This window comes from Branchiostoma floridae, chromosome 6 (genome assembly GCF_000003815.2).
Source record: "Branchiostoma floridae strain S238N-H82 chromosome 6, Bfl_VNyyK, whole genome shotgun sequence".
Classification (NCBI taxonomy): Eukaryota; Metazoa; Chordata; class Leptocardii; order Amphioxiformes; family Branchiostomatidae; genus Branchiostoma; species Branchiostoma floridae.
This window is the reverse complement of record NC_049984.1, coordinates 16,192,438-16,213,435: the sequence shown is the minus strand read 5'-3', so window position 1 is coordinate 16,213,435 and position 20,998 is coordinate 16,192,438. Positions and strand designations below refer to the sequence as shown.

General features: G+C 40.3%; 1 protein-coding gene across 1 annotated transcript in view; it reads left to right on the top strand.

Moving 5' to 3' along the window:
- LOC118417900 (histamine H3 receptor-like) overlaps window positions 1-20,998 on the top strand; it is a 39,598-nt gene that overhangs the window by 1,166 nt on the left and 17,434 nt on the right. The window lies entirely within an intron of this gene.

The following is a 20,998-nucleotide window of genomic DNA, read 5'->3' as shown; positions in this document are numbered from 1 at the left end:
AGAGGATCCCAACTCATTGGACCAGAAGTTCAACTGTTAGGCTACTACCAATATTTATGTTGAATGTGGTAGAGTGTGTGCGTGTCTTGCGGAAAGTAAGATACTAGTAGATCCCGAGAATTTTGTGCAAGTCGTGTACAGCGGTGCTCAATCGATGGTTGTGTTTATAGTTCCGCCCCTCTCGTCCTGAAAAACAGGATCAGTGGTAACGGGCGGAATGTCAAAATAATCAACCTGCTTTTTGATGAGGGTTAGACATTATGCAACGTGATACGCAAAGTAACACTATTAACAACCAACTGGATAGAATTTTGAAACGGCCAGGCGTTTCAGGTAGTATCCACTACCTTCCTTTTGCGACATGGGAAGGTCGTAGACAGTCACTGACGAAGGGTAGTGAATGCTGTTGAGTGTTGACACATCTGCCCTTTTCTAAAATAAGTCCAGTTGCTTGCGTAGCCTTTTTCATTGAAAAATATATAGGAAATAAATGAGCTAAAAGAGTTGTACTTTCCTGGTGCGACTAGAATGTATGATAAATATTTCACACATAAGGTGTATGTTGTTGAACCGACATCCATGGTTAATTTATGCCACATGGCATCTGCACGACATCCTTGTACTAGGCTTATTTGGGTATATGACATTTTCTGAATGATTTTATCGGAATGTTTTTCTGATAGAAATAGCTGTGCAGAACTTTTGAGCTGCTGCATAGCAAGGGCAGGTAAACATGTCGCATGTATGCAATGTATTTGTCAAGTACACAAGAAATGTGACGTCGACATGGTGTATTATTTGTTTAAAGTAACCGGTAAACCGCCTTTAAGGCGGTACACATCGGTTTCGTACAGTAGGCAAAAGCTGCGAAGGACCGGCTGTTGTTTATGATTTGATCCACACAGACGGGAATTTGAGCCCCCACTTTTTCAGATCCGTGTAATGGACCGGGATATTAAAGTCGATGTGTAACTTTCCCCATAAACCGAACCTCCGGTTTAATGTCCATCCGAAAGGAAATTTCAGGAAATGTCTTTCTCGGGGAGACAATATTTTGACCTGCAAGAAACTGGAACCCATGATTTGGATGGGTAAGAAAAATTAACTTTAATTCTGTATTTTGTCGGTTGTCGAAACAACTATTTTGTCTTATTACCTTGTGGGTTTGCTCACGCAACATATATATTGAGCTTTAAATCTAACGCTATTGTCAATAGTATTTGGATCTGTATGCAGTCTATAGTGTGTAACACAAGTTCACCTTTATTCGCAGGGTAACTTATATCTGTTGTATTTAAAAACGGAGTATTTAGAGATTTCAAGTCGACAGACTGTGGTTCAAACTTCAATATTTCGAATTCATTGCAATTCTTAAACCTAGATATCCCTAGATATTAAAATTGCTAATACAACGGATTAAGGTTAACCTGCGGATAAAGGTGAACCAGCGTTAAATCACTGTGAAGTCTTGGCGTACCATGTAGACACAAACCAAACGCTGGTTCCCCGCTTCATTTAACATATCGATGCACATGTATCCCCACTGGAAGCCAGATGGCATGGACTTCATACAGGCGGCACAGTTCTTATCCGGAGGCCAGATGCTTTTGTAAGCTTACATGCGTTTAAAATCACTCGTACATGAATAGTGGTCATTTCAACAACGCCCCGTCCATTTTCATGTCCATATTTTTAATCCCATAACAAAAACTGAGTCAACATTATCAACAATGTAGGCTTTCGCTGACGGGTATTTTAGATATTATTCTTTGCGTGATTTATGTATAATCACCTTAGAGCGCCTGAGCCAAGGAAGAAGAGTCAAAGTGCTTCGCAAATAATGGGGAAAACGTTTCAACAGAAGGTAGCTTCCGATAAAGGAGTCGGGTTTCATGGAGTTAAGTTCGTTCTCTATTCAATTTGCTTGGCATGTTGGCAGTGTCACTTTACTGTTGCCATTACATACAACGACATCATGACGCAAGTGCAACCGTTTTGCATGATGTTGTTATATCTGTTGAACGAGGCAGAGAAAACCGATTCTCAATACAAAACCTTTTGTATCAACACCAAGTATTGATGTTTGTCCAAGTCATTAACTCGAACCCGTCGGTCTCCATTACTATTGAAAGCCTCATGTATGGTAATTGGACTCAAATAACTAACGGGTGTTCACCAATTAAGCCATTGTTTAAACACCATTACAAAGATCTAGTTGTCCTGATGATGTATTAGACTTCCTTGGCCCATCGGTATCAACTAACAACGAGTTCTGTACTGTTACCTTTGCCATTAGATATTTGATTAATATATATGAGCGAGTACGAGGGGCGTGCAATAAGTAATGGTCCTGACCCACTTCCAGTTGTCTGATCTAAATGAAATTTTGTATGTGTAATAATTCATATCTCTATGGGTTATGTTGCAAAAGACAGCTCTGAACTAATTGTGGTTTCTGATTTACTGGTGTTTGAACTTAGTCAGGTGCGAAATGGACCAGGTGTGAAATGGAACCAGTTGAGTGTCGCGCAGTGATCCGGTTTTTGTATTTGAAAGGACGCACACCAAAGAAGACTTTTGATGAAATAAATGAAACTTATGGTGATGATGCCCCATCATATGACCTTGTAAAACGCTGGCATCCTGAATTCAAACGTGGCTGGAAGTCTGTGGAAACAGCTCCCAGACCTGGTCGTCCCTCTTGTGCCATTGATGAGGCATCAGTTGGAGGACCAACCTGGGGTGTCCTACAAAATCGGTGTCCAGAGCTGCATCAAACGATGGGAGAAATGCATAACTCTGGGTGATTCCTATGAAGAGAAAGACTAATAACTGTGCCAAGTTTCATTAATCTCCTGCTATGAGAAATGGGTCAGGACCATTACTAATTGCACGCCCCTCGTACATGCGACCAAGAAGCAAGACGACAATTTGGTACTGATTCATTAGCTTGACTCAATACTTAATTTGAAAGGGAAAATTTCTATCTAGTAGGCCTGAAGATACTTAGACCCGAAACCCGGAGTCTTCTGAATGGATCCGGGGTGTCGATGATACAAAGAAACAAACAAACAAGCAAGAAGATATGATTTTGATTTTAATTTCTTTGAGTGGCAGTACCAACTTTACACTCGGCTCAGATGGCTATCCATTGGCCAAAACTCGGTGTTGATTTAAACATTGCTTCTTGCATGTGGCACGGGCTGGAGTGCTATGTTCTAGTCTGAATCTCTTTGAATTCAAGACTTTGTGGCGCTCCAAACGTGAGATGCTGGTAGTGTGCGTGGGCGTTGCTTTGAAGTGAACCCAACACTTTGCACGCCCTTGCTGACAGTGGTGCCTCGCAAGTGTATGGAGTTCCTGACTGCAATTTTCAGAAGTTTTATGATGTTAAATTACATTTGACACCAAGGAAGCTGCTGCAAACTTGCGGTTCTTCTTTGTCGGGGGTGGGGGTATACACTGAAGGTGCGAGTTCTGGACATGACAGTTCGGAAGCTAGAGGGCGTGCCCGGGCAAGAATGCCAAGTCCCCGTCACGCATCCACTACTTTGCTCTCGACCTTTCTCCAACCAAGGTCGGCGCTGGGTAGGCAGTAGCCTTGAATCCATCCTATTCTTATAGTCCTATCCTCCTCTGACAGCACACAACCAGAATCCTGCTTTCTTCAGAATTCATAAATATTTATCTCTATTGCAAGTTCATGCCCGAAGGCTAATTGCAAACGACGTGAAAGCGGTAGTATACACAATTGCATACTTAACAAAGAAGGGAAATGAGATGTAAAGATGATCGGGGAATAACATCTATTCTAGATCTACTTCTAGTAGCTAAAATTTATTTAGTGGTCTTGACTTCTTTTCTGTAGGCAAGGGGAGATAAATTGGACGACTTAATTCATAGTCGGCTGCTGTGGACCATTTTTAAAAGTCTAGTATAGTATGAAACTTCGCTGACCAACTCCCAAAAGCAGATAGACGACTTTAATCTACCCTGGGAGCCAGACAGGACCGGGTAGCTAGCGAGTTACCTAGCGACTTTTGTTCGGGGAGCCAAGGTAGTCAGCCCGCCGATCTCACATTAGCGCTTCGGGGGAGTTTAAGCCCGAATGAGTTATCGTTACCAGCAGGTGGACCTTACCGGGGCGCTAATAGGAGCTCGGCGGGCTAGACTGTCTTGGGCCACCCAATAAACTGTCCTACCTGCCCGACCAGGATGGCCCCCAGGGTAGCTTTACTCACGACGTACTCTTAACCATGGTCTTGAGAAGTTGCGAGATGTGTATGACAAGGCTGTGTATGACAAGGGCTTACTATTCAGTGATGGATGGTTAGTTTGAATCCAATTCTTATTGAAACGAAGTGTAAAAACTCTTAAAGCTGACTAGCATCGGGAAAAGCGAAAACTCCTCGCTTGGAGGTCAAGCAATACGACCTCTAAAGCAGCATGAAATGTGTTGTCGACAGGGGGTTCTGTAAGAAAGATGGGGCGCACGAGTAATCCGAAGTAAATGATCGATTTTTGTACTGCACTGCTGGATATCTAGGTCAGAACAGACAGGTTATTGGGCCCAAAATAGTTTTCTTAAGGTCTGGTTTACTGGGTAATGCCCCTCATGGGACAAAACATTCGGGAAAACTATGTTAAAGTAACGATCATGATGTAGGGTGCGGATCATAGGTGTTTGTGTAAGACAATGCAAAAGGTTAGTAAGTTAGTGCAAAAAGACATGGGTAGAAGTTAGAAGAATCAGGGCGCTTGGGAAGAAAACTACCACGTTCCTTTTTCCGTCACATCCCTTACTTTGTCCCAAAGTGACAACCATTAATCAAAGTGTTGCTTAGCTAAACGAAACTGTTCGATTATACAATTAAGAAGAAAGCGTCAGCAGAAACACTATAAAAAGTCAATAAAATCGAACAGCCAGGATAGATATGGGCAATCAGTAATGGATCTGGATTCATATTTGGGTAATGATCTATCATTCATTCAAATCTTACCAGATGATTTACTGGTAGCAATGCATATGGTTTCCCTTATCCTTTTAGATTGTCATAATGGAAGAATACAACTAAACATAGGTTACGCTAGTGTTTTAAAACTTGTTGATCACACTTGGGAAAACTATGTTAAATGAAGATAGTTGTGTAAGATACTAAGTGAAAAAAGACATGAGTAGAAATGAAAAGAATCCATGTCATTTGGAAGAAAACTACCACGTTCCTTTTTACTTCACATCTCTTACTTTGTTCCAAAGTGACAACCATCAATCAAAAGTGTTGTTTAGCTAAACGAAACTGTTCGATTATGCAATTAAGAAGAAAACGTCAGCAGAAACACTATAAAAAGTCAATAAAATCGGACAGCCAGGTTCGATATGGGCAATTTGTAATGGATCTAAGTGCATATTTGGGTACTGATCTATCATTTATTCAAACCTTACCAGATGATTTACTAACCCTTTTAGTTCGCCGTAGTGAAAGAAGGCAACTAAGCATAGGTTAGGCTGGTGTTCTAAAACTCATATCAAGATCGTAGTAGTGAATTCCATCTTTTGATTCAATCAATTGCTTGAAACTAATGACGAGTACCTCATCTTCACTATCTGTTATGTCTGTACCGTTCAACGTACTTCTTTTACAGATAACTGAGCTTTTAGAGGACCCATGTGGCATGTTACTCCCGCTGGCACTCTTTAGCGGCATTGAACGAACACTGGCGATAAAGACCAGTTCCTTTACATCTCTTTTCATGTTTATGGCTTCTATATGGCTCTTTTGAGTGTTGAATCTGCAGTCTGATCTGTCTACCTATAAAAAGATGCTATTCAAAGCTGACCGTTCAAAGCGTTCTCACACAAACGGTAGTATATAGTTCGTAAGAAATTTAAAAGGACCCTTCTGGCATTGTGGTCCCTCTGACACTCCTTAGCTGCATTGAATGAACACTGGTGATAAAGACCAGTTCCGCTTTGCATATCTTTTCATGTTTATGGCTTCTATGGCTCTTTTGAGTGTTGAATCTTTAGTGCAATCTGGCTACCTATAAAGATACCATTCAAAACTGACGGTACAAAACGTTCTCACACAGACGGTAGTATAGTTTATCGTTGATGGCAAGACTTTAATATGTTCTAGTGCCATTGATCTATTTCCAAGGTTATAAAGTTGGTGGGTCTAATGGATTATCAGGTTTGGGAAGTGGCCGTAAACACGAACGCATTAAGAGATTGGATTAACGAGACTTTGATTCCCCTCCCTATAACTACCCAATCAAAGCAAAAGACGATGAAATTAAATGGTCGATCTTCGCTTGCCCATTCACGGGCCTAATTTGTAGTCTATTGCCCTTCACAGTACAGGGGTCACTTATTGTGCTACACAATGCGGTTTTATCTAATGCAAAATCAACTACAGAAAGCTCGATAATTTACCAAGCATACCTCATCTGGTGTAATTGATGGAAAATCATGAGATGAAAAAAACATTAATATTTTGAAGAGTCAGAGGAAAGATTTTGTAGTTGATGTCTAAGGAAGAAATTTGTGGCAAAGATAAAAATATGAAATATCATAAGGTTCATAGCTGTATGACCAGTGGAAGAATAGCTCTAAAATGACTGGAGATTATATTCATTTTCACAAATGAAATATACTTTTCAGCTTGAGTCAAAAACTCCAAAGGCCCTTACATGTGTAGATGATACACCAGTCTTAGCACTAGCTATTAGGAGTTTCATCTAATGCAAACTGTATTGATTCCCTGTAAGGGAAAATCCGATCAAATGTATCTATCGGGTCATTGGCGATCTGCTTAAGATTAGATGGAAGCTTCTCGTCTGTCATTCTTTATGGCACAACTAGGTCGGCTATAGGAGATACAGACCACCATTTAAGCACATCTCTGGTGACATAGCATCGGAGGGAATACTAGTACCCCCTTTCCGCTAGAACGGCGCTCTCGCCGCGCTCTCTCTGCGAAATAAAATTGACGCTCAACGAATTGTATAGAAATATCACACTTTTACATGCTGTATGATATACCCAGGCAGAAAAATATCTTACACACAACAAATGAACAAGAAAATAATGAAATTTGAAGTAATATTGTGTCTGACATTGTGTCTAATATTCTTCTAGTGTAGAAAAATGTACAACAAAAAATAAGATGACTAGAAAAAATTAAATTTAGAAAAAGAATGTTTCTGCAAATGCATTTAGTTTTTTTTATCGCACCGTTGCAGGCATGCCTAATACAGTTTTCAACATTAGTTATAGAGTATCACAATTTCATTGGACATTACAGTCTATCAACATGGAGGAAAATTAGCTTCGTGAATTCCTGCGTTCTGCGTAATGGGGAACCAGGTCCATAAAATTTGTCCATTTGCTAGTCTAGATGTACACTATCAGTACGCGTATTCACTCTATGGAAAGAAGCGAAACAAAGATAGGACACAAAGACGCTGATAGATTTTTCAAAGTAGGACAAAGAAAGAACATATTTTCTGTTATCTTCAATATGAGAAATCGTGACTGTTCCACAAGGTTTTGTCATGTCATTCCATTCTCGTTCATAGATCTAGAGCGCTAGTATGGGGGAAATATGGTGGGATAAAACCTTCCTGAAACGCATTTCTATAAACGTGACATGACATCGTATCTTCTTTTTTTCTTCTGCCGTAGAAGAACAAATTTGTTTCAGGAATCATGGCTACTTGTCAGTACCGGGGGCTAATATACGTTTCTTGAAACTTCTTGTTACAATCAACAGTAGTCATATTTTTCGGTCATGACCGCATGAAAGGGCGTGCTTGCGCATGAAGTTTCTGGCTTGCTTTTTCGGAAAAACACGACAAGGACAAATAGCATACATTTTACAGTCATGTCTTGGAGGGAACTTATCCACATAATGTCACAATTTAATCTCTCGCTTTCACTAAAAGCATTTTAATCCCTTAATGTTTGTTTTGGGAATTTTCGTTCAGCATGTCATAATCTCAAAATCAATCTTTGTACGGGTTGAATACATAAACTCAATATCATGATGTAGGGCGAATTCAAATCAAAGAATCACGTAAAATACATACGCCATGTTCTTATCAATATTCTATTCGTTCATTGTAGCTATTGCCTGCTCGCTGCATAAACGTAAAAAAGGATTTCTAGAAAATTTCGATATACTTATTAGTCTAGTCACACTTAGGCGTACACAGTGCAGTGAATCCGGTAGAAGACGGTTGCTAATCAGAACTACATTATCACCAATGGTGTTTTACCCGTAGCTATCCTTCCCTCCGCTCTTTTCAAGGTGATCTCCGTTTCTTCAGTTGGCTATGGGTGACCTTCCCGCGGCAATGCCGTAAAGGTGTTGACGTTTTGAGGTATCACCTGTGCGCGTCTGGGAGTTAGGTGGGAAAATGGGAACGGGATGGGTTCTGCGTTTGGCGATAAGAGCAGACGAAAGAGATGTCGACAGTCGGCAATACCCTGTAAACTTCACTTTTAAAGCTGCCTGGGGTTGAAGCTAAAGTTTTCATGGTTTCCAGAAGGTGTTTCGAGGTCAGGCTTAGAAATCTACCAACCGCAGCAACGCCTTTGTGTATGATCTTAGTGTATCTGTATCTATATCGCCGGTATAACGGCCCTTCAGCGTAACACACCAGATTCGCAGATACGCGGCAGCAGTCGGCAATACCCTGTAAACTTCACATGTAAAGCTGTAAGGATAAGCCTGTGGCTGAAGCTAAAGTTTTCATGGTTTCCAGCAGGTGTTTTGAGGTCATGAATCAGAATATGCATCAACCGCGCAGCAACGCCTTTGTGTATCATCTGATTGTGTAGCCTGTATCTATAACCGCCCTTCGACACAACACCCCAGCTTTGCAGGCACTTGGCGCGGTAGAAGCGGCTTTTTATTACATTGAACGACCTGTCATACCTAACTTTTGGACATCTTACTGCAGAGGATGTCTAAAGCTATCTAATGAGAACTCTCTCCCTGTACTTGATGGCAACGAGTTTTACTCTACCATAGTTCAGGGAAAATACGAATATTTAAACACATCAATCCATGGTTGATAACTTTGCTACTTGAAAGTATTATGACAGTCACTATTTCTTGTTCTAGTCTGAGCTCGTATAAGATAATAGGTAGTTGGTACATCTACCAGTTATTTAGTCATTTTGTACACACCATTGTACATTATTGTACCAAAAGCTGTGAGGAAAGATGGATGCAATTAATGTTGTATGCATCTCATTAACTTCCACTCATTTCATTCTTGCAGATATATGGGCCCCTACAAACTATGATTAAAGACACGGATCGCAAATTAAAGCATGTGTGCCATTGTAGTCAGTTTTCCGCGGGTCCCATACTCTCCGCTATAACTAGTTGGCACAACTGGCTGGCACCCAAGCTAGGCAAGTCGTTGTCGACGCTAGAAATCCTACAGAACTGCTTTCGTGACTTCTTTCAGCATTCCAAAGCGTTTTCACAGGTCACTAAAGAGTCATAGCAACTTTTCACGTTTTGCTTTCAAAAGCCCTCAAATCACTTCTTCGCTTCATTCGTACTTCAATTAACGATATCATATGCTCGGCCATAATTTTCGTGACGTTTCCTTATCCGTAACATAATTTCCCATATGTATGCCGTGAACGTACAACATGCGTAAAGCATTGCAATCCCTATATCACTATTCATTACAATTCCAAAACACAACTCTGTAAGCATACGTGGTCTAAAGTATGTGATATACTTTCTTTCAGCTAATAAATTGAAAATGAAATTAACGTCAATGAAGGACTATTTTTTCCGCAGGCTGTGACAAAGAGACAGACGCTATGTACAGCATTTACATTGCTGAAATTCCCAAGCTCTTTTCGACAAGCACAGTGAACAGATGACCACGACTTGATTCAGGTCACTTTTCGGTAGCGTGCCTGTCGGGTGAGCGACAAGCCGGAATCGAACTCACGGCTTCAAAAGCTAGTTCCAGAGGCAGGACCGCTAAAATAAACACCTGGACTACACACGATAAGTAAAGGGGCACTCTCACTGAACTTGCGTCAAGCTTGCGTCACTGCTGGGTTAGTTCACTGCATCACTGTTTTGTTATTTTCTCCGATATTTTAACCTAGATATTGCATAATACGTAAAAGTATGACTAAGAAGACGACAGAATACACAAAAAGTAAGAAAATTCATTCTTTATCTCTGAAATTCGTTGATTATCTTCGAACCCCGTAGTGACGCAAGCTTGACGCAAGTGTAGTGAGAGTGCACCTTATGATAGAGGAATCAGGCATTACTGTACTATCGTAAATACCTATAATCACGTAATAAGCTAATGCATAATATGTAACACCATGTACCTTGTTTGCCTCGCATACCAATAACTGCCTTACTGTATCATGCGTGCTATTCTTAGAGCCCTTTTCCGTGTCATTGAATTATTTAGTAGTTCATTTTCCGTATTCCATAAGCATTTAAAAACATCATATGATGCGGTCACGTGACGCTGATTCACAAGGAGGTGAAAAACATCTTGTACGCGCATAATGATTTTTGTTGACTGGTTAATATACACCAGTGATATACTTTCATTTAGTATTTTTTTATTACTAAATGTTGCATACCTTGGTATATCCATGAATGATGTTTGTGGTTCTAAACTACTAGTAGTACGAGGTCTCAGTCTTGTGTAGGGCATCTAGGTTAGGGCTGCACTCGTCTTTTGAATGGGGTCGTCGGAGGCATGTCCAGCAAAGGGAATGACTAGCAACCAAGACCTGTAAAATTATGCAATGACCCTAATTGACGTAGGCGCAGAAGGCCCAAAACGAGTCCATACAGTATATATTTTAGCCTATTTTCGACTTTTAGCAGGAAAATGTAAGTACATTTCATATTGGTGAGACAGTGTAGGTTGCAGATGTTCAGATTCGGCCACAAAACTAGGTTTTGGTCCATCTTTTCGGCCTGTGCTGACCCCTAATTTGAAGTGCTGAGTTCCAAAAATGACGTCATGAAAAAGCAAGATGGCTGCAGGTTTGACCGCTGGAATAGTTGCACTGGTCAGAAAGTTTAAAGATTAGACTTTTGGACACTTGAGATAGCGGGCTGCTGTGTGGGGTAAGTTCTTATGACCTGGAATGTTCACGGATGAGATTATGACACCCTGAACTTGCTAACTTTTACATTATCGCCTATGTAGATTTGTATTAATGGTAACTGCTCTATGCAAGAGAAACAAAAGGAAACTCGCTGCCTATAGGCACTACAAGGGTGTGAACGAACGATACATACATAAGGAAATACATGTTTTTCGTCAGAACCTTGCATACTTGGATCGTCTAACTGATGATTGTCTAGTTGGGGCAAACTTTATCATGACAAATTGTTATCTCACATTTCACATGAAGCACGTAATGGCACCATCGAGTAGGAACTAAATCCTCTACTACTGCATTCTGATCCCACGTTTCACTGGGTTGCATAGTCCATACAAATGGTTATGGAGTCACCAATGTGTGTGATGGTTTCCGTGTACTCAAAAACGGCAGGAAATGCCATAGGGTATGTCAGGACTCAATACAATATTGTAACTGTGTAATCTTACTGATATAAGATATATCACGTCAATAAAATAAATGGGGTAGAGCGTTAAGCACTTTCCTGAAGAATATGGAAATGACACTTTGAAATGCCAGTGAAGAGTAGGTGGGCTACACCGTAATGGGTCCTTTGCCTGTAAATCGAATAAAAACATATTCACCTGGGTCTTACCAGTAAACCATCACTAGAACTCGGTTTTTACTGTCACAAATATTAAAAAAGCATTCTTCACGACAGCATTTTAAGGACGTCAAACAAAACGTCATATTTGTCCTGCTGTCGATTTTTTTGGCCAATTTAATCTCCCAGAGCTGATTTCTTTATCAGGTAAGTCAAACTTGACCTGTTCTGTGCTTCAGATTTAACCCCCCCCCCCCCAATCGATGGGCTTTGCAGTGGTATTCAACTTTTATATGAGAAATACCCCAAACCAATAAAAAATACAGCTCAGCATGACAAGGATTAGATATGTAAATGGGCTCAGCAGGGTTGAGGACGTGAAACAAAACTTAATATCTATCACACTGGCTTTTTGGTAAATTTTTGCACGGCTGTCATGTATAGACTGGCCACTGGCAGGTTACACTATCCTCCATTTAATTCATTGGATGCTTTCGTAGCACAGCCATGGTCTAAGAACGTTATTCTTAAACGGTTTCTTTTCGTCTATCTACACGACTGCAGTGTGTGTGCGGTAGATAGAAGAAGAGGTTTTCAGCTCTTATCCACACCAAGAAGTCTTAAGAAATGTACGTCCGACGCCAACGGCAAACGTCACTACTTCAACTCTGACATTTCAACAGACAAGATAACATCAGCGCCAAACTTTGTGGAGGATGAGTAGCCCGTAGCGTTATCTAAATGGTCATTGCTGACTATTTATATTGCGACGAAGGTTTTCCATTTGTTTTCCAAAGCAGACCAGGCGGCTGAACGTCATTGTAAACAATCAGGCAACTTTGCGACCAAAAACATCTATAAACGAGGAATATTGATGTGTTTGTATCTCTGTAACTTTGCAGCCTTATCTATATGACCGTTTCTGGCAATTTATGCGACGGTTTTCTGTTTTTTTTAGCAGAGGATACGGTTCATCAGTTTAAACAATCGGGCAAATTTGCGATTAATGAATGAGGAAGGTTGATGTACATGTCCCTATCATTACTATGATTCTTGATAGGCTATAATCTTGTAGCCTTATCTATATGAACATATCTGACTATCTATATGTTGCGACGGTTCTTTTTTGCACGCAGAGGGGCCGGATAAATATCAATCTAAACAATCAAGCAACTTTGCGATCGAATGTATCTATAAACGGAGGGTGTTGATGTATATATTTCTCTTTAGGCTATAATCTTGAAGCCTTATCTGTAAAGCAATATTTCTGTCTACTTACTGTCATGACAGTTTTGTTTTTACCAGAGGAGCCATCTAAATGTCAGTTTAAACAATCTACAAACGATGGATGTTGATGTACATGTTTTCTCTAGGTTATATTCTAGTCTTTTCTATGTGTTCCTTTGTGACTGTTTATGGCTCCAAAGTTTTCCATTTTTTTTACAAATAGCAAATTTGCGATCAAATCTATCTATGAACGAAGGATGCTGATGTACATGTTTCGCTATAGGCTATAACCTTGCAGTCTTTTTCATATGGCCATTTTTTGGCTATATAGGCTTTCCACTTGTTGCAAGCAGAGGGGCCGACAAAACGCCAGTTAAGACAATCAGGAGAATCTTCCATCGAATATATCTATGAACAAGAAAGGTTGATGTACATGTTTCTCCATAGGCTATAATCTTGCATCTTTATCTGTAAATCAATTTCTAACTGTTAATGTCCCGAAGGTTATCTATTTGTTTTAACCAGAGGGTCCGGCAAAACGCCAGTTTAAGCAATCAGGCAACTTTGCCATCAAATCTATCTATGAACGAGGAAGGTTGATGTTCATGTCTCTTCATAGGCTACAATGTTGCATTCATATCTCGAAGACCACTAGTTTCAAGCAGAGGGGCCCGCAAAACACCAGTTAAAACAATCATAGAAAACTTTGCGATCAAATCTATCTACAAACGAGGAAGGTTGATGTACAGACTATACCTTAGGCTTTATTCCTCTTCACATTCAAGAACCACATAATCATTTAATCTAGTGAGCAAAGAACAGCGTTATAACAAGGCCGTAAGGCCTGACCGTAGACCCTAAAGGCGCTTTGTATAATGGACAATACATCTTCCTTGGGAAATCACTTGACGCTCAACGCTTATTTCCCTCTAAGAAACTTAGCAATGTCATCCCTGCGGCATACGGAATGGCCAAAAGGCGCAATCTGAAGACGATACTTTGGTATTTGTGATGTATTGTGGGTCTTAAGTTTTCCGGCTATTTTCGAGGCTCAGGCCATTTGCTGCAGTATCTACAAGGCGGCCCGGGTAACTGCTGTGCTGCAGAGATAAGTCTTCAGACGTAACGTGCCTTAAGAGCTCTTCTTCCGAGCCAACTTGATGTCTTAGGCTATCTTTGTTCGTACTACGTATAGAAAAAGAAAATATCCAACTGCGTGTGCAATCGTTGAAGCGAGTGTAGACTTATAGCCCTATCTAGACCGGGCTCTTTGTGCCATCCTGAGAAGGGATGCGGCTTTCGAGATCCGTTTTTGAAACGTCTAGCCTACTTATCGTATGGCCACCAAGTTTTCAGAGTATGATGTCTTAGTTGGTTGGCACCGTCAATTAATAAGCTATTCCTGTAAAATTAAAAATGTATATCAATATTCTAACAAAATACTACATGACAGATTATCAACGTCTGCTAAGCCAATTGCAATAGAAACGTCATAAAATGACGCCATATATATCGAAGGTGCTACCTGAGATCCGCAATCGTAGATAAGAAACCTTCAAGTTTTGAAAATATCTTTTATATTGAGTATAACTTAAGGAAACAAGGAAAATGGACTAGACGTCCATAAAATATTTTTACATAGTAGCAACGAAATTTGAGGAACACCTTGTTACATTCAAGGTAATGATATATCCACCAGCTTGGATTGGACGAATGACGTCATAAAATCAGCAAGAATTCTAAATCGTAAAAGTAATATCAAATTGCATAGGTGGCCAGTTAAAGTGTGATTTATAAAAAAGTGGGTAAAACTGACAGCTGATATCTTGAATTTGTCAAATATGACTCTAAGAAACACATTACCATGGCAACACGGAAAGCAATAAACTTAAGTCATTAACAAACCGTTTTTGGGTTCTGGCTTCACTTAAGCCGTACATAAGGCGTTATACGACATGAAACATTGCTTCAAAAGCTCTCTATTCCGTCTGAAAAGGGTTTAAAGTTTTGATAAGGTGTCGCCAAGTACGTGTTCAGGAATACGGCTTTTGTAATGGATACAGCCTCCTTATCACTGATACTAAGTCACAGGTCCGAACTATTAGAATGAAGAAAACAGCCGTAATTTTCATTTCCAACGCTAGTAAAAATGCAAGTTCCTGAACTATGTTCCGTCACCATGCAGGGTATATTAATACTACTGTGAGCTAGCCATAGATAGCTGGAACTCAAATGGCTATCAGTAAATGGACACATACAGTTTTGTTCAGTTCTTCCATTAGTCCGTTTACACAATGGCCCTCCATAGATCTTTGTCAAGCGTGACAGATGGAAGATGTCCATTGTGTTGACCAAAAAGTCTGTTTTGATACATCTTCAACATCCCTTACGTGTCACAGAGCTATTTGAAGAGCCCTTGTGTCAACAGACTGATACAGCAACAAGTCTCTTCAATCTTGTTTTTGAGTGTTCGTGAATGCCTCACATAACCCTCATAGGGTGTTAAATGGTACTAGTACTTTAATCCCATATGAGATACTTTGAATCCATATATTCAGACCATACTTTTGGTCTGAAAAATTGATAGGTTTCATTTGTCATATACTTGAGAGGGACCCTCGAAGGGCCCTTGTGCAAATGGACTGATGAAGCAACAAAGAAGCTAAGTGACAAGTGTCTTCAATCTTTTACCAGAGGGCCATTTATGTGTCACACAACTCTTGATGTACAGGGTGTTTAAATGTAACATGATGTGATCATCAAAGAAGTTACTGTGCATGCACGGCCCGTGGTCATGCCGTTTTTTTCTTATCTCATGTATTTTGCTTAAAGAGGAAGTGGAAGAGACTGGATCATGTACATGTGATCGGATAATTATGCACAGGATAACATAGGCTATATAGATGGATTGAAATTATATGATATTTGGTTTGTGGATATGAACTGCGAAGAAAAAGGTTGGCTTCGATTTTTGGGTTCCCGTGTGTGTGACTATTGTCCTAGACATTCTTAATTGTTTGATGGCAGTTGGCTTTTAATGTAAGGAAGAAGTGATGTAGGTTTGCCCCCCCCCCCCCCCCCTAGCAACTTGTTCTGGAACTGCTGGTGCGTTTTTGTTAAATGTTCCAAGGACAGTAACAGGACCAACGAATTACAAGAATGCGACGAATTACCAGTATTCGGTATGCAGGTAGCGTACGCAGGTAGCGTAGCTTTGATGAATGTTATCCGAGATGAAAAGTATACTAGTTTTCCTTAAATCTTGTTATCTCATTTGTTACAACAGACATTGCTAAATGTACACGTACTGATATAAGAGACAAGTTAAGTTAGAAAACACGCCCTGTGGCCCTTATAGCTTTGTATAGTTTACAATGTGGCTTGCCTATTCGTGGTAACTTATAGCCAAAGTAGCAAAACTTCTTTTAACCACTTTCCAGACATTGTTAAAAGAAACTGTTGAAAGTGCATGTTCCGATACGACAGATAAGTTACTTAGCTATATAGAACACACGCCTAGTAGTGGCCGTTTCAGCTTTGTGCAGTTTACAATGTGGCTTACCCATTCTTGGTAAGTTATAGCCACAGTAGTAAAACATCTGGTATCTATGTCTTCGAAGAGATAACGATAGATCCTAATAGTCCTAGACGGTACATGAAAAAAAAAGGTGGATGAGACAGTCATGCATTCTGTTAGTCTATGAGGCAAGCTACGCTCCATCAAGTTATCGCACTCGAACAAAGATGTGTAGAATGTGTGATCAGTCATCTATGACGTTTAAATCCTCACCAGTTGTGGCTTGAAAATAACATATGTATCGACATTTAAGTGTGCATTACACAAGCCAGAGATAACACCGTTTATGGTAAGATATGGCTGGGAAAAGTTTGAAATGATATCGGACCCATTTTCGCGACCCTAATGCGGATATGGTTTTGAGAGCGATTCGTTATGTTCCAGCAACATTGGATGTGGAATCCTGAAAGTTGGCAAAATCGCAAAGACATAGTCTAGAGTACAGTTGAAGAGTGTACGATATAGAGCCCATTTTAGTAATCCTATAAGGCGGAAATATATAATACAGACTGTCTTTATCGTTTTATGATCGATTTTCATGGTCTTGCTAAAGTAGGATTCCCAAAGTTGGTACAATCACCATGCCACCATGTAGAGTATGGCTGAGGAATTTTTGAAATGATATTGAGCCATTCTCGTTTTATGATCGATTTGTTATGGTGTTGGCAGAAGTATAATCCTTACAGTTGGAAAAATCGTTAAATAACACCGTAAAGAATATGCCCGGATAGCGTTTGAAATGGTATTGCGAGTACATTAAGTAACTACAAAAGAAGAAGATATATAATGTGGATTTTCTTCGTTTTGTGGTCGAAACGTTATGCTCTTGCGGCATGCAGCTTTCGCTGTAGTTGGATCCCCACAGGTGGTTCAATCACCATAACTCTGTCTAAGATATGCCTGAAAAGTGTTGAAGTGAACTCAAACTCAGTTTAAGCTGTCATGAAAACGAAGATTTACAACTAATGTCAAATTTCTGCGTCGTTTTGTGGTCTTGTGGCAGCTTTTTCGACAAAATTTCTACAGGTGGTTCAATCACCACAACGCTGTCTAAGAGATGCCTGAAAAGTGTTGAAGTGAACTCAAACCCAGTTTACGTTCTCATGAAAAGCGAAAATTTACAATGTTGAATTTCTGCGTCGTTCTGTGGTCGAGTTGTTATGGTCTTATATATAGCAACTTTTTCAGCAGAATTTCTACAATTGGTTCAATAACCGCACTAAAGCTGTCAAAACGATACGTCCAGTATATGATATCGAACGCATTTTATATTATTGGCAATTGATCTACCAACTCCTTTTATGGTTTAAGACGAAGAATTCTAATGTGGAGTTTCTTCCTCTTGCTGCGATCGATTTTTGTTGTGATTGTCCAACAGCTTATGCGGACGGCATCAGCCAGCCCATTGGTAAAATCGCAGGCTCAACTCCTGACCTCAGCTTACCCACCACCTAATGAGTAATGGCGGTAACAAGATCAAAAGCTTTAGCCTTCGGGAAGACCAAGATACGCGCGTCACAACCGGGAGCTCGGCATAATCTCAGCCATATAGCGCTCGTAAGATCCTTTGAATCCTCAAGGGGAAGCTATCACGCCCACGCAAGTACGCCAAGTATAACAAGAAAAAGAAACTTGAGAAATGCAGCAAATAACTGTAAGGAACCCATTCAACCAGATGTTGGTCTCACCGCTAACTACAGTAGATTTTGTGACTCTTGACTTCATGATTGGAATACTAAGCAAAACGTAAAGGATGAGTTGAAAAGACATCAAAACACACTTAGCGTAAAAACTTTCGTTATGTCGTCCGTGTTAGTGCGATTGAACACACAGACACACAGACAGACACACACAAACACACAAGCATAGACACACACACACAGACACACAAACATAGACACACAAACACACAGACACTGCGACACAGACACACACACACACACACACACAAACATAGACACACAAACACACAGACACTGCGACACACACACACACACACACACACACACACACACACACACACACACACACACACACCTGGGTATCTGGTGCCATCCAGTTGTATGTGTTCACATTTATCCTTTATTGTACTGGCATGTCATTGTTCAGAAAAGGCATTATAAAAGTTTATTCCATACATTATGGTTACGACTCTGATATATCCCATTGTACCTCAATACGTACCTTCTCACGCAATACTATATTTTCCACGGCTGGAAACGGCATGGCGAAACTTTCAAATGGACTGGAATGGCTCACATCCCCACCGCTGATGCATATCCATGCTGAACATGCGTCGGCATCTCGTTACCTCAGTAAAGCCAGGCATATTTCTAAAACGTCTGCCCCTGATTTCATTCTAGCTCGCCTCAGGGAATGCGAATGATATATCATTAGACGAGTAACAGACTTCAAAGAAAGCTACATGTTGGTAACAGATACGCTTTGACACGCAGCGAATTGCACGCAGTTCGTGTGAGTTTACGGAGAAAATAAACTTTCCAGTCGTGCCATGGTCTCTTTCATTTAAAAAAATCAGCTAGCTGGTTAACTTTTCGGGTGACTTAACGATTAGAGGGAGGGAGAAAGAAAGACAGAGAAGGGGTAGAGAGAGGTAGATAGAGACTTAGAGAAATACAGAGAGAGAGAAGGAGAAGGAGAAGGAGAGTGAGAGAGAGAGAGAGACGGGGACAGAGAGAGTTATTGATGGACGCATAAATAACATATTATAATACCTCATGTTCGGTATGCTTGCAGAGATAATTCGTCTGGTAAAGGCAACTTATTTTTTATCACATCATGGTGTATCATTGCTCGATTGCCCTTATTGAATTCTTACATACTGCCAAATAACATATCTCGTGCAATGAAGGCAAGCATGACTGGACTGCAAAATAAACGTGCTATTGAGATAATATGATGTTCCACCAAAAAGGTCTGACTCTATTGCAGCAAAAATCATATCTGCTATAAAAAAATTACAATGATATCCATGTTAAACTCCAACATCTGTGTATTGTTTTGTAAGTTTACCCTACCCTACTCTATGCATGCATTTGGAATAGATGAAACAAGGCTTCATCATCATCATTACGGGCGGTTTGCCCGGACCAGGTCCTATCTTTCTCTCCAGACTTCTCTATCCGCCAAAGCGTTCTTTAAGTCCTCGACCCGCAACCCCACATCACGATCAAGCTGGTCTTTGTAGGTTAGTCGAGGTCGCCCAGCACGTGTATACCCGTGTGCTGGCTTCCACAGTATGAGTTCACTAGATAGCAAGCTCTGTTTTTAAAACAATGGCCAACAAATTCCTACGCTCCCTGATGATGGTTTAACTAATAGATTAACTCACTATGGCGTAACTAAATTATAGAAAAGGCTATTGGACAACCAAAAAGTGTCAATAGATCTGGGCAAACTTTGATATTTCCTAGAAGTGATAGTCAACTAATCAAGTAGACGTCTAACTTCAAATCTGGCTGGCACTGTATCAAAATCTTCTAGCCTTATCTTAAATTGATCTGATTTCAATATCAAAATTGTGAGACATCCAGTCTATGCTACATTCCTTAGGGAAGACAACGAAGAGAATAAGAAATTGCATCTCTTTGGCACATAATGGAAAATATGCCACCTTTAATACCTTGATATTGGAAAACGGCTTTTCCCAAAACCATACGAAATGGCGCGGGTGACGCCTAGAGACAAAACCAGCACTTACTGTGTCTGGCATGTAAGTAAGCATAAATGAACTGTGACGAAGCAATAAAAGATTTTCATGGAGAATCTGCCAGAATCGCTATATTAAACACATATATCTAAAGCGCTACGTGGGAGGTAGGGTTTAGATTCCTGTAAAGAAAATAACTTCCTGTAACTCTAGTTTTAACCGTTCTTCATCATAGTATTCATCTTCTGCTTATGGAAATGATTCATCATATGATCATGATCAACATCATTGTTGTAGAAATGAAAATAAGTATAGATGGGGACTGCATTTTTGTTTCGTATCAGACATAATCTATAGTGTAATCTAAATTGGATAATGGAAGGAAAGTTGCATCATTGTTTAAGTCACCGTTTATTGAATGATGGAAAGGGTCTGGTAAGGGTTGTAACGAGCTCTGCTGAAGCGAGTCTAAGAGGAAATCATGCTGCTATACGCCTGGACTTCTTACCTCCATGAAGGTGGGGATATTGCTGCCATGCTGTTTTCAGTCTGGAGGTTATTTGGGGTATATCTCGAGATCCGCTGGAAAGTTTGCAATGGATTTTGGTAGGTGTGGTGATGGTGCGGGACAATTTTGGGCCCCCTGTTGGTTGACCTTGGTACTGCAGCAGTACGTTTTGTGTCATATTTTTGTACCTGGACTTGCTGTGGCGGGTAGGTGTATAAAAGACGCTTATTTGGTGTGAATTTCGGCCTTCTAGCTGTTTGTTGTGGATCTACAGG